Raw genomic sequence first — 13564 nt, 5'->3', positions numbered from 1 at the left:
CAGATTTTTTTTTTTTTTTTTTTTAATTAAGCAAGACAATTCAGCTTAGTGAAATTAGCAGGACCACCAAAAATGGTACTTCCATATGCTGAAGCGAAAAGACATGTCTTCACTAAAGAAAATATTTACTGCTTTTATAAGAAAGTATTTTCCATTAATTGGCTCAGATGACAGCTAACTCAGTACTTATGGAAGTTACTTCCCCATAACATTAATCTCTATTAAAGGAAGAGGCTATATTGAAAATGGTACCACTAGGCCAGATAGATTAGGCAGTCAGCATTGGTAAGGTCCACATGAAAATGTAGCTTCACTCTACATTATGCTGCGATCAACAGGCACTAAAATTGATGTTTGACTTGAGTTTTGAACATTTTGAACATTTACAAGTGACAACATGAAGAAAGCATACCATTCATTAAATATTCACCAAAGTACTTATAATGGAGGCAAACGTGTTTGCTGGAAGCCAATATAATTCCAATTTTAAAATTGATGTTTTTAATGGCAGCAAGACAAATGGAGTGCATAGCCTCATCAGATGACTATATATTCCTTTTACATTCCATACATCAGTAGAAAATTCTCTACAGAGATTAACTTAGACACCTTCCTGCATAATTAAATAATAGAAATGCCATAAAACATAGAATCGTTATGGTTCAAAAAGACCTTTAAGATCATCAAGTCCAACCACTACCCTCACATTGCCAAGCCTGTCACTAAACTAAACCATATCCCTCAGCCCTTCCATGTGACAATAAATGAACAAGTCAACTGCTATACACATTTACAGGAGTCACAGCATCTGGGAACAGATAATACACTGGAAAAATACTGATTTAAAAACAACCTTTGGTAAATTGCAAGTTTAAAGAGCACAGAGCAGGAGACAAGTATGCATACAAACCTGCTAGCCTACTTTCTCCTTTTGAAACCCACGTATACTTTGGCATTTTATTCGAGTGTAACCTTAATCATCCTCTGTGAAACATTTATATGATTGGTCATATGGTTTGTGTGGGAAGACTGAGAAGGGTGTAGGGGGTGGGCATGTGGGAAAGCTCAGAAATCTCTTATCTCAAATACAAACTTTGAGGCTGCTAATAGCAACTGCAAAATGACAGAAGATTTTTTTCAAGAACAAGAAATGATATCAAATGCCTCAGCAAGTTACAGCAGATAAAGATTTAGTGTTGCAGAAACTACTCAGCATGTAAAACTAAAAATGAATCACACTACCTTAACTGTACAATGTGTGTGTTGGCGGAACTGAGGAGGAAAGGAAAGGCAGGGCAGTGAGTTAAAGAGAATGAATGTCTGTGGATAAGCAAGGTAAAAAAGGTCATAAGGAATTTCACCTGATGTCTTGTAGCAATGCTGCACAGAGTAATCAGTTATACTAGTTTAGTTTTCTTCCGATCAGTAAAATGGATTTGAGTACACAGGGAACTTTATAGGTATTTTCAAATCATATTTCATAGAATCACAGAACCATAGAATGGAAGGGGTTAGAAGGGACCTTTAGAGATCATCTAGTCCAACCCCCCTGCAGAAGCAGGTCAACCTAGATCAGGTCTCATAGGAACATGTCTAGGTGGGTCTTGAAGACCTCCAAGGAAGGAGACTCCACAGCCCCTCTGGGCAGCCTGTGCCAGGGCCCCCTAATCTGAACAGTGAAATAGTTTTTTCTTATGTTTAAATGGAACTTTTTGTGTTTCAGCTTCATCCCATTACCCCTTGTCCTGTTGCTAGATATCACAGAAAAAAGGGATGCCCCAACCTCCTGATACCCACCATTTAGATATTTATAAATGTTAATAAGATCCCCCCTTAGTCTCTTCTTCTCCAGACTAAACAGCCCCAGTTCCCGCAGTCTTTCCTCATATGAAAGATGTTCCAGTCCCCCTGATATTTAATTTGGCAATGTAGTCTTCTCTAGATATCTGTTTAACTGTGACTATATACCTAAAAGAAAAAATTCTTGGAATCGTAGAATTGTTTCAGCTGGAAGAGACCTTTAAGATCATCGAGCCCAGCCTTACTCCCAGCCCTATCAAGCACTAGACCATTTCCCTAAGTGCAACATCCACCCATCTCTTAAACACCTCCAAGGACGGTGACTCCAGCACCTCCCTGGGCAGCCCGTTCCAATGCCTGACAACCCTGCCAGTAAAGAAATTCTTCTTTATATCCAGCCTGAACCTCCCTGGTGCAACTTGAGGCCATTTCCTCTTGTTCTATTGCTTGTTACTAGGGAGAACAGACCAACCCCCACCTTGCTACAACTTCCTTTCAGGTACTAGAGAGCTGTAAGGTCTCCCCTGAGCCTTCTTTTCTCCAGGCTAAACAGCCGCAGATCCCTCAGCTGTTCCTCATATGAAACATGCTCCAAATCCTTTACAAGCTTGGTATCCCACCTCTGTATCCTCTCCAGCACCTCAATGTCCTTCTTGTAGAGAGGGGCCCAAAACTGGACACAGTATTCGAGGTGTGATTTCATCAAAGCTGAGTACAGGGGAACTCCCTGCTCCTGCTGACAACACTGTTCCTGATCCAGGCCAGGATGCCATTGGCCTTCTTGGCCATCTGAGCACACTGCTGGCTCATGCTCAGCCACCGTCAACCAACACTCCCAGGTCCCTCTCTGCCTGGAAGCTTTCCAGCCACTCCTCCCCAAGCCTGTAGTGCTGCTTGGGGTTCTTGTGGCCCAAGTGCATGACCTGGCACTTGGCCTTATTGGAACTCATGGCATTGGCCTTGGCCCAGCCATCCAGCCTGTCCAGATCTCTCCAAGCTTCCCTACCCTCAAGCAGATGGACACTTCCACCCAGCTTGGTGTCATCTGCAAACTTACTAAGAGTGCACTCTATCCCCTCATCCAGATCATGAATAAAGATGTTAAACAGGAGTGGCCCCAGCACTGAGCCCTGGGGGACACCACTCATGACTGGCCACCAGCTGGATTTAACTCCATTGACCACAACTCTTTGGACCCAACCATCTAACCAGTTTTTCACCCAGGAAAGTGTGTGCCCATCCAAGCCAAGAACAGCCAATTTCTCTAAGAGAGCACTATGGAAAACAGTGTTAAATGCCTTGGTGAAGTCAAGGTAGACAACATCCACAGCTTTGTCCAGGTGTGTCCATCATTTTACTCAAGAGAAAGGGAAAAATGACAAATAACATCCTCCCCTTATACTACTACATCTCTACTACCCTTAACATGTGCATGCATGCACTCTGCTCAAACAACAAGACCTAGACATCAAAATCCAAACTCAAAAATCACAGGAATCTACCTCATATAATCCCCTTCCTGTTTCTCTGTATGTAAAAAAAAATAGTTTGAAGAGCCTATAAAAGCTCAATTTTTAAAAAATTATGATCATAAAGCACTTTACGAGTCATTTTAGAGGATCATCAGAATATATACCTTATGTACAGTTTACAGACAGACTTAATCTACATTAACATCTTTCAAGCATTTCAGACCTCTCTGAGGGACTACTACCACAGGATTCAAGGCCAAGACAGCAGAAGCATACTTGTAAGAACTCAAGCAACACAGGACAGTTGGATGATCTTGTACCAACTTGGTACACAAGCAACATCAGCCCTGTTTCTTATTGTTATAGTGTGACATGTCAGCCTTTTCTGGTAAGGGGGAAGGGGCTGTGAAGATGGCTCCTGTAAGCAGTTGCTCGAAATTCTCCCCAGCTCTGAGTCAGACCCACTTCTGGGACTGTGACAATTAGATGCCTCCATGATCACTATTTAAGAAGAAGTTGGAAGAGGAGGTTTCTTCCTCCTTCCTGTTTGTTCCTTCTTCTGCCCTTTCTTCTTCTGGCTGGTGGTGGTGCAAGGAGTAGGAACAGTGAGAGAAACAGCCATGCGGACTCCAAGGTCAGTGATGAAAGAGAGGAGGAGGTGTGCTGGAGCAGAGACTCCCCTGCATTCTATGGAGAGAACTGGTGAAGCTGAGATTTATTTTCATTTCTTTAAAGACCTCACATCAATGGTATAGACTCATTTTGATAATGACCCTGTATCACGGCCAGAGGCTCATTTTGCTAAAGCTGACCCCAGACCAGGGGCAGGGATTCACTTCATTAAAGGCCATGAACCAGGGATGGAGGCCCAGGGATTATGGCCAGAGGAGGCCGTGTCCCGTGGGGGGACCCCAACCACTTCACTGCAGACCCTGAGACAGGGGCAGTAATTTTCTTCTTTAAAACTATGGCTGGAATAGGCTGACAGAGGGACCCTTTGTCACTATGGCCGGAGCAGGCCGTGTCCCAAGGAAGGGACCCAATATCCACAGCTGTAACTGTGGGAAGGAACCCACAAGAAAGCAGCTCATTAAACTTATGCCCAGAAGAGGCCTTGTCCCAAGGGAGGGACCCTCTATCTGCAGAAACTGCAACCGTGGTGAGGAATCCACGCCAGAGATATTCACTAAGGACTGCGTCCCGTGTGAGGGCCCCTGTATCGGCAGAAGCCGCAGCTGCTGGGAACAACCCACACCAGAGAAGTTTGTTAAGGATTGTGTCCCGGGCGAGGAATCCCACGTTGGATCAGGGGAAGAATGCCAGGGGTCATCCTCATCTGAGAAGAGAAAACCAGCAGAGCCCATTTGTGAGAGACTGATCACATACCCCATCCCCTGCCCCCTTGAGCCGTTGAGGGGGGAAGAGGTAGAGACATCGGGAGCAGTGAGCTGGGCCTGGGAAGAAAAGAGGGATGGGGGAGGGAGATCTTAAAATCCTGGTTAGAATTTTCTCATCATCTTACTTTTTTGCTTTTTTTTTTTCCTTTTATTCCGTTCTGTTTCTTGTAGAATAAACTTTCCCACTTTCCTCTCTAAGTCGAGTACTGGAGTCCGTTCTGCCCAGAACCGCAATTGGCAGCGAGCCCTCCCTGCCCTTGTCTCAATCCACAACCACCTTGCTTATCTTTTTACTCCCATTTCACTGGAGCCTCTGCCATCCTAACGAGGGTGGGGATGAATGGGAGCACTGAGCGAGAGACAGTCATGGGGCTGCTGTGCTAGCTGGGTCAAACTACGACACTTATGCATTATTGCAATGAAGGGGACTGGATGGTTGCACGTTTCCCAAAATACAAACAATAAAGTATGTTGGAAAAGTATTCATAATTCTAATAAAGAAAGGCTAGGCAGTTTTATCTAATGGGAAAAATTTAAAAGTATACTGGTGTGGGATTACTCACAATAAACCAGAAATAATCTTTTCAATACAAAAGGTTGTATTTATGAAACCTCAGAGAAGTTTCTCTGGGTGCAAGAAATATTTTGACTATACATCACAAAATTAAGAACACTGAGATGCGATGTTAATAACAAAAGGAAAATCTGTCAACTAAATCCCTACTTAACAAATAAGGGAAGGATTAGAAGAAAGAGGAAGGAGGAATGGGCAGGAGAAACAGCACATGATAAATGGGTCTCCCAAATTAACTTAATTCTTCCAAGATACCCTGAAATATGGCTGGAGATACTACTTGATAACAAGATAAACAAGAACCTCAGGGACCAGTATTATCAGGAAGGTTTTATAAAACATGAACTAGATCATCTGATAAATAATTTTCTGAAAGCTTCAAGAATCTGTAGAAACAACTCTTCCAGAGTACAGCCTCCATTACTGACACAAGGACTTCTGAAGTTCACAGGGACGTTTTCACTCCTCTTTCTACACTATTAAAAAATGGTGGAAAATAGATAAAAAATACTAAGAGACAGGATGATGAAAATCAAGCTGTACATTTTATGAGTATCATGAATTATCTGGTTGTATCTGTTTGTCAAAGTCAGATGTTTAAATTACTGGCCAACGGTGCTGAACAAAACATGACAGAGTAACCACAGCATTATGGGACATCACTCGTGATCAATAATGCAAGTACTGAGGAACAGACAATATTCAAATTTGAAACAAAAAGTCAAACAGTGTGTGTCAGTGACATGTCAAACTGGAATAAATATAACAGATAACAAGAACAGAAATTTGTTTGTGTCAAATCCTTTGGGGAAGGGGAATATGCAAAACAGGTTCTGCTAAATACATTAGACTAATTGGGCACTTTTTCTGGAATCGGTGTTTCATACAGATGCAGGCCTTTTACATTGGACAAAAATAAAATGAATTGTATCATTTTAGGAGATTAATTACCCAGACATAAAATGGAGAACAAATCAAACTCTTAAGTGGAAAGGCTTAGTTATTCTTGGAGCTAATAGCTGATGAATCTATAAAATAGCTACTGAAGCAGCAAATGAGTCCATAACTTCAAGACTGTTCTCACTAACTGATGAGGACATTATAAAACAGTTGCTCATAACCTAATCCATTTTTATTTAAATAAAGAATGAAAGATCCCAAATGAGTTTATAACTAGGTCTTTGATTTTCATCGGCATACACCCAAATAATTTGATAACAAAGGTTAGCAAAGATGTCCAAGAAACAGCAAAAGCCTGGCTTTTAATACAAAGATGCAAAAATATTCAAGGATCCGCATGTCAAGTTGAAGAGGTAAAACTCAATGTTTGACAAGCCAACTGTTGATAATATCATGCAAGTAAGACACCACTAACATGCAGAGATCTAATTGAGAATAGCAGGAGATAGAGACTGGATAGATGAGGTAGAAAAATCAGTATAACCTCCACCATAATCACTACCTATGTTGTCTCAGATAGGAAACCAATGACAAATACTGAGTAGGAACACTTTTCAAATTACTAAAGTTAATGCATTTTCTCAGAACTATGAAAGCAGTGATGCATAAAACTGTCCCTTTCTAAAGTAAAAACTTTAAAGAAAATATCACTTCTGCAATGACTGGAGAACAGCAACTATATTGCCTTTTTTTTTTTCAGACAAATATACAAAATCTTAACAACACAGAAAAAAATTATACAAAAATAGTATACAAAACATGAAAGAAGTATTATATTACATTGTTAACGGAAAAATACATTACAGTTCAATTATAATAAAAAGAGACTATACCAAGCAACCTGTGTAACAGTTACTTCAAACCAGATCTGCCAAACAGCCAGGTTCATCACAGTAAGACAGCTGTGAAGAGGGCAGATGCAATTTGGGTATGTACTCACTGGAGCAGAAAGACTAAGAGACAGTGCCATTGTACAATACTGCAGTGAGACCACATCTGGAATGTTGTATGTAATGCTCATTATAACAGTTAAAAACACACACACACGGGAAACATCAAAGTGGAGCAGGTGCTCAGAAAGGCTGAGAGAGTGATCAGCTGACCAGAGACTGCAGAGTATGAAAAATACTTCATTTAATCAGCCTAGCAAAAGAAATGCATGAAGAGGTACAAATTCTATCTAAAGAAGAATTTATCTAGAGGACAATGTTTCCACAAAATTGGGTATACACAAAAGCCATACAGACTATTAAAACATTAAATGTGGAAATCAGGTCTCATGATTATAAACTAAGTGGTAGAAAAGATTGCTTCCTCACAGTTTGCTTTGGATTGACTGCAGAAGAGGTAGAGCAAATAATCTATCTGTTCTTAAAATGCAGCTGCTAAGTTCACAAAAAGTATTACAGAAAGGATAACTATAATAATGAAGACTTGTGACTTTCAAGTTTCTGGTTAGTACTCTATTTCCTAAAAGTAGAAACTAACGTATTACAACATGATCTGAAGTTCCCCTATCAGCCAGCCAGTTTAAGTTGTAGCATGGTTAAGAACTTGTGTATCTCGAAAACAAAATTGCCGTCTCCTTCTCCTCAGTCAGCCTTTTTCACTGTCTGAAATAAAATACCCAGATGCTACAACAAGCAATTTCTTCCCACAGCAACATTTTTACAATGTTAGGAGATCAAGACAAGATAATTTGTCCAATATTGGCTTACTATTCTATTTTTTTATGTGGAATGAGGTAAAAATTTGAAATAGTGAAGACCCAGCTCTGTTAAGCGACAAGTAACACTGTCAGTATTGGGAACTCTCAGTTCTTTTAGTGAATGTGTATTGCTCATCTTGGATGCCATTTTAAAAATCAGATGCTTTGCATCTGGGATCAAGTAAGAAATTTTTGCATGTTGTTGTGCACCATATGTGCATACCAGCTTGGATCAGTCATTGTTCGATACCTGTTTTCAACAGGCTACCACATGGAAAAAACTTGCCCTTCATTCCCTAACTCTTTCTTTAAATTTGGCAAATGTGACATGCTAGCTACTATTTTTCCACCAGATCTGCCTACTAGAGCAGAGTGTCACTCAATAAATTGGTAATAGAGAATCTCCCTAACGTCATAGAATCACAGAATGGTAGGGTTTGGATGCAACATTTAGAGATCATCTAGTCTGCCCCCCCTGCTGAAACAAGTCCACCTAGATCAGGTTGCACAGGTTGTCCCTCAAAGAAATGTTTAACCTGCCTTGAATAAACTTAGTAAGTTTTAAGACAACTTTTAAAGTAATTTAACAGTTTGCATTTCTAAGTTCAGCCAACAGTATTTTTACATGATAATCAATTATTAAAAAAAATGGTGGCAAAGTAATTAATATACCTGGAGTCCTGTACATATGGTAATGACCAACAAAGAAGCCACACAGAAAGTGGCAAACAATAGCATGGTTTCTCTGATAACCACATCAATTTCTACAATAGCTTCAATATAATAATAAACTCTATATATAATAAACTTGGATAGATAGTCTACTACTAAAAGAAGCTTAAAAGAAGACAAAAACCGTTCTGTGTAGTTACATAATATTTACTCACATTTAAGTGTTCATTTGATATATCTCACAACTCCAAATCCTGGAATTCTTGGAAAATCCAGAAGTTGTTATGGTTTTAAACCTAGGCACTATGTTAAAAAAAAAAAAAAGAACCACAGAACAAGTCTAAGTTGTATGACTTGAGAAATCTTAGAGTAACTAGTTTGATAATAATTCTTTATTTTAAAAAACATCACAAAAAGGGTGATGCAGATTGTAACACTAGAAGGTGGGGTTTTTTAAACAGACAATTTAGGCTTCTTTTCATATGACCTGAATTTAAGGAAAAAAACCCCCACCAAGTTGATGTAAAACTTACACTCATATGTATTCTTCATACAGTTGCATCTCATTTCTGTGATAAACTGTCATAGTGTCAATCGCTTGTATAAATGAAATCGGGTTAACCGACAGACCCCACAGAGTAGCTGACGTGGGAAAGCAGCACACAGAACGCATAAAATTATGTTTGAACAAATATTAATCTATAGAATCTAAATCTACTCATCTTCTCTAAATAAAGTGTTAGCAAGTCACTTTGTGCACTTAACAACTACATATACAGGAAAAATTTCCCATGACTGTTACAGGAAACATAGAAGACGTTAAGAAATAGGAGGAAGTCAAATCTTAGCCAATTCAGTTTCTCTTGGTCAGCACATACTATCAGCAAATGCCTTTCTGATAGCCTTGGAATTACTCATAAATAAATGGTTTAGAAGAAAAAGGTTAAAATTAAAAGAAAATCCTAGAATTCCCAGCATTTACTTCATTCACAGTCCAGAATTTGACAACCATTTACTGTCTGCAAGTATGCAGCTTCTTCTAAAAGGAGGGGGTAGGGCTGACTGCTTTAAGACCCTTCACTTGGGAATTCCACTTGAATTCAACGGGACTCCAATTTTAATGTAATACACTCTCCTAATGAAAATATCCTCATAACAGCATAGTAGGAAACTTTCCAAACAATTTGTTCAGTGACATAGCTTTATAGCTTTCATGGTGGATCTTTTACAAACACAGTACATAGTTATAGGAACTAACACAGTCTTTGCACTGTAACGTGGAAATGCATCATAGAAATAACTGACCAAGAAGCAAGTAAGAACGTCAGCAAACAAGTAACTGAATATAAGCATCCAATGAAGCAATTACACTCAAAATAATTCACACAATCCTTTCCCATACATGGATGCAGGTGATTTTCTGAATAAAATGATAAATAAAATTGCATCCATATAAATGATAAACCTGTTGTGCAGCTCTTGTTTACATGTGATGAAAACTGGCTACAGTTCAACAGTGCAACAGATTACTCCAAGGCTAGAGAATGTGCCCTACTGCCAGAAAGTATGGTACATTCTTACCAGAAAGGACATTTAGAGGTGACCTAGCATGAAGTCATCAGTATTACTGAGTGCTCACTAAAGAGTGATATGAAAAGAAAATGGCTACCAACAAATAATGGATCAATTCAAATTAAGAACAAAAATACAGTCCTAATGAAGAGTGCAACTGAAACACTGAAACAAACTACCACATGCTGCAATGATTTTTCCAGTTTTTGAACTGTTCTTCACAAACACAAATATGTTCATGAAGATTGAACATGTTCAAGATCAGATATCCTGTGGAAGGTATGATTTAGCTAAGTCTCTATTAAACATAAACTAAAGCAAATTTAGAAATTTCTGATTTATGGAAGGGTCAGAGGTTTTAAAAATTGATCCTCTTGGCTTCAAACTCTGTTACTTTGAGTATCCAGTTTTGACAGTTGTACCTTTACTACCTGAAAGGAAGTTGTAGCGAGGTGCAGGTTCATCCCTTTGCCCTAGTAACAAGCAGTAGAACAAGAGGAAATGGCCTCAAGTTGCACCAGGGGAGGTTCAGGCTGGATGTGAGGAGGAATTTCTTTACTGACAGGCACTTTACTGTCAGGCACTGGAACGGGCTGCCCAGGGAGGTGCTGGAGTCACCGTCCCTGGAGGTATTTAAGAGACGGGTGGATGTTGTAGTTTAGGGAAATGGTCTAGTTGATAGGGCTGGGACAAAGGCTGGACTTGATCTTAATGGTGTCTTCCAGCTGAAACAATTCTATGATTCAAATTACTCAACTCCAAAACATCTGTATGATCATCAAAACAAAAAAATAACACTTTAAAAATAACAATTGCAAAATTTTAACCTACAGGGAGAATGCCAATATAAATCAGAAACAACATGAAATATGTATAGTTTTATAAAGGATTTACTTACACTTTTAGTGATTTTAAGTGCATCATTTCTATCATCATGATAAACAATGTACAGAAAGAAATTCCAATAGTTGTCTACTGCAATCACAAAGTGTATCCTTGCACGGTCAGTCTATTCCATCTTGAGTATTCAAGGAAAGTTTTATTATCAGCAAAGATATAAATATAAATGGTTCACTACTAAACATGAAAAAACCATCATTTGTAAGTACCTTGAAATAACTTTTTGCATGACTGAACAAATTAATCTTATTTCCTGGCTATTTCTTTTGAATTTCTCTGACACTGCTACCCAATCAACTTCTCTCTCCTTATCATGAAGCCAGTTTCCTATTGCCAAATTAATCACATCTGCTTCTCATTTTTGTTCAAAGTGTCAATAGTCAGAAATGAATCTCGATTATCCAAGCTGCATTTTCAAGCTAAGAAGATACAATTAATGAGAAGAGGCACAACTATTTGCAAAGTCTACTTAAGTTTAGGGCTTTTTTAATCTATCAATCCAGTTCCTTTGGAAAATCCAATTGATTGAATCACTGGATTCCCAGAAAATCATTTAACTTAAAAAAAAAAGTCTCCTAAACTGTTTCTCAAATGATCACCAAACATAACCAAAAGATGTGAAACCTGTTCCAAGTGATTTAGGACACGTGAAAGATTTCTATATTGACAGTATTAATCACAAGGGGAATCTCATCCATCTTTGGTTGCACAGATCCAATAGTGGGAAGCCTATTTATGCATAGAGACATTGATGAAGCAAACCAGTGTAATTAGGCAGTTCAGATTGCTATTTGAAGCCCTACTCACAAGCAACTAAAAGATGGAAGAAAACCAGCCCTCAAACCACAAAAATCACACGATTTTGTGGAAACCATGAATAGGTATCCTTTGGTGTGCATTGGATGGCCTTCACTACACCCTTTTAAATATTATTCCCCACATATTTATTCACAAAATAGTAGCACTGCTTCTTTGAAGGGAAAAGCAGCAGTCAGTCCTCTGACTTTCAATCGAGTTTATGTATATTGTATTCCATCTTATGAGCTCAATGTTCTTATGAAAACGTAAATCTGTAAACTATAATGAAGATAGTTTCTGACTAAAGCCAGAACAAATTAGTTATACTTGAAAACTTTTTATCTTCCTGCCTTGAATACCCTGTGGCGCCAGCTCACGACTCAAACTGAGATTCTTTCAATCAAGTTTCAAAGAAGAATCTACAGCCTAGCAAACATAATTCAAGGATAAGACCCTGAGGCCAACAACGAATTTGTTACATAAAGTAATATCTACCTATCAAGTCTGTCTTTTTTAATGGACCATTCTCTAAGAGAATATTACAACTATTCCTAAAATAATTCCCAGTGCTCTGCTTATCAAGGAATAAAAAAAAGAGCAAGTTCCACCAGCACCATACACTGTACTGCAACTACAATCAGCCTTGCGAAAACAGAAAAGCATAAGCTATTTCCTCTAATTGAAAAAATACAGTCCTGTCCCACAAAACGCTAGTGTGTATGTATCATCATACATTACATGTACCAACCAGCCCTTCTGTTGTGCCCACTCAGACAGTTCTCAGAAGGAAACAAGTTTGTTAATCAGTGGACTAAGAAGGATGTTACAATGCTCTGAGATTCTGGGAGATGTACTGTAGCTCAAAAGAGCCCTTGAGTGTCAAGAAAGAAAGGATTTAGTAGTTTTCAGGGGAGTAACATATTGTCCTGATGTTTCTGTGAAATATTCTTGCAAGAAAAAAGAAAAACAAACCTATCACACGTCAACAAATGTAAATGTTTAAACTGTGAACTTAGTCTTCAGTTGTCTTCAAACCTGTTACCATATGTCTTTCCTTTTTGAGCGCTCTTAACATTAAAATAACTTGCTTGCACTCCTCAGATATCCCATCTGCTGTTCTCTTTTACTGCTACTTTAAAAGCTTGTCAGCTGCTATCCTTTGCACTTCAATTTTCAGCATAAGATTACCAATTAATATTATTTATTTTGCCTAATTACACTAATGTCAGGCACTATACTTATCTTTAAGTGCTTCAACACTTGAAATAATGAGGGAATCCCAATCAGATAAGATTACGAAACCTAACTCTGTTTCCCTTAACTAGGAATCTACTTTTGACTAACCATGAAGTAGAAAGAGAAGACTTGTTTTGAGACTTCATATCATTCATATAATTCAATAGAGCACTAAGATACAGATTCCTTGTAAGCAGCAGACAAAAAGATCAGAAAGAATCACAGAAAGAAGTTTGTAAATAAGGTTCCTCAGGCAATGGCACATTTTACTGTACTATATCTAGCACAAGATATACAAACCCAACAGGAGCAAGTGCAACACGGCCATCATTACCTTGCATCACTTTGAATACTACTTTAAAATGTAATGCACACCTCTGGGACTCCTATACATTGAGAGCAGGCAATCATTGGATTAAAATAAATAAAATTCAAGGAAAGTGTAAGCAGCTAAGACCTCAAACCTCCCTCACAG

General features: G+C 38.7%; 1 protein-coding gene across 6 annotated transcripts in view; it reads right to left on the bottom strand.

Annotated features, from left to right (window-relative positions):
* The window catches only part of TTC7B (tetratricopeptide repeat domain 7B), a 137702-nt gene that overhangs the window by 48889 nt on the left and 75249 nt on the right, over positions 1-13564 (bottom strand). The gene's annotated exons all lie outside the window — the stretch shown is intronic.

Source organism: Colius striatus, chromosome 6, assembly GCF_028858725.1.
Source record: "Colius striatus isolate bColStr4 chromosome 6, bColStr4.1.hap1, whole genome shotgun sequence".
NCBI classification, from domain to species: domain Eukaryota; kingdom Metazoa; phylum Chordata; class Aves; order Coliiformes; family Coliidae; genus Colius; species Colius striatus.
Note: the sequence above shows the minus strand (reverse complement) of the source record. Positions and strands in the feature narration are given on the sequence as shown.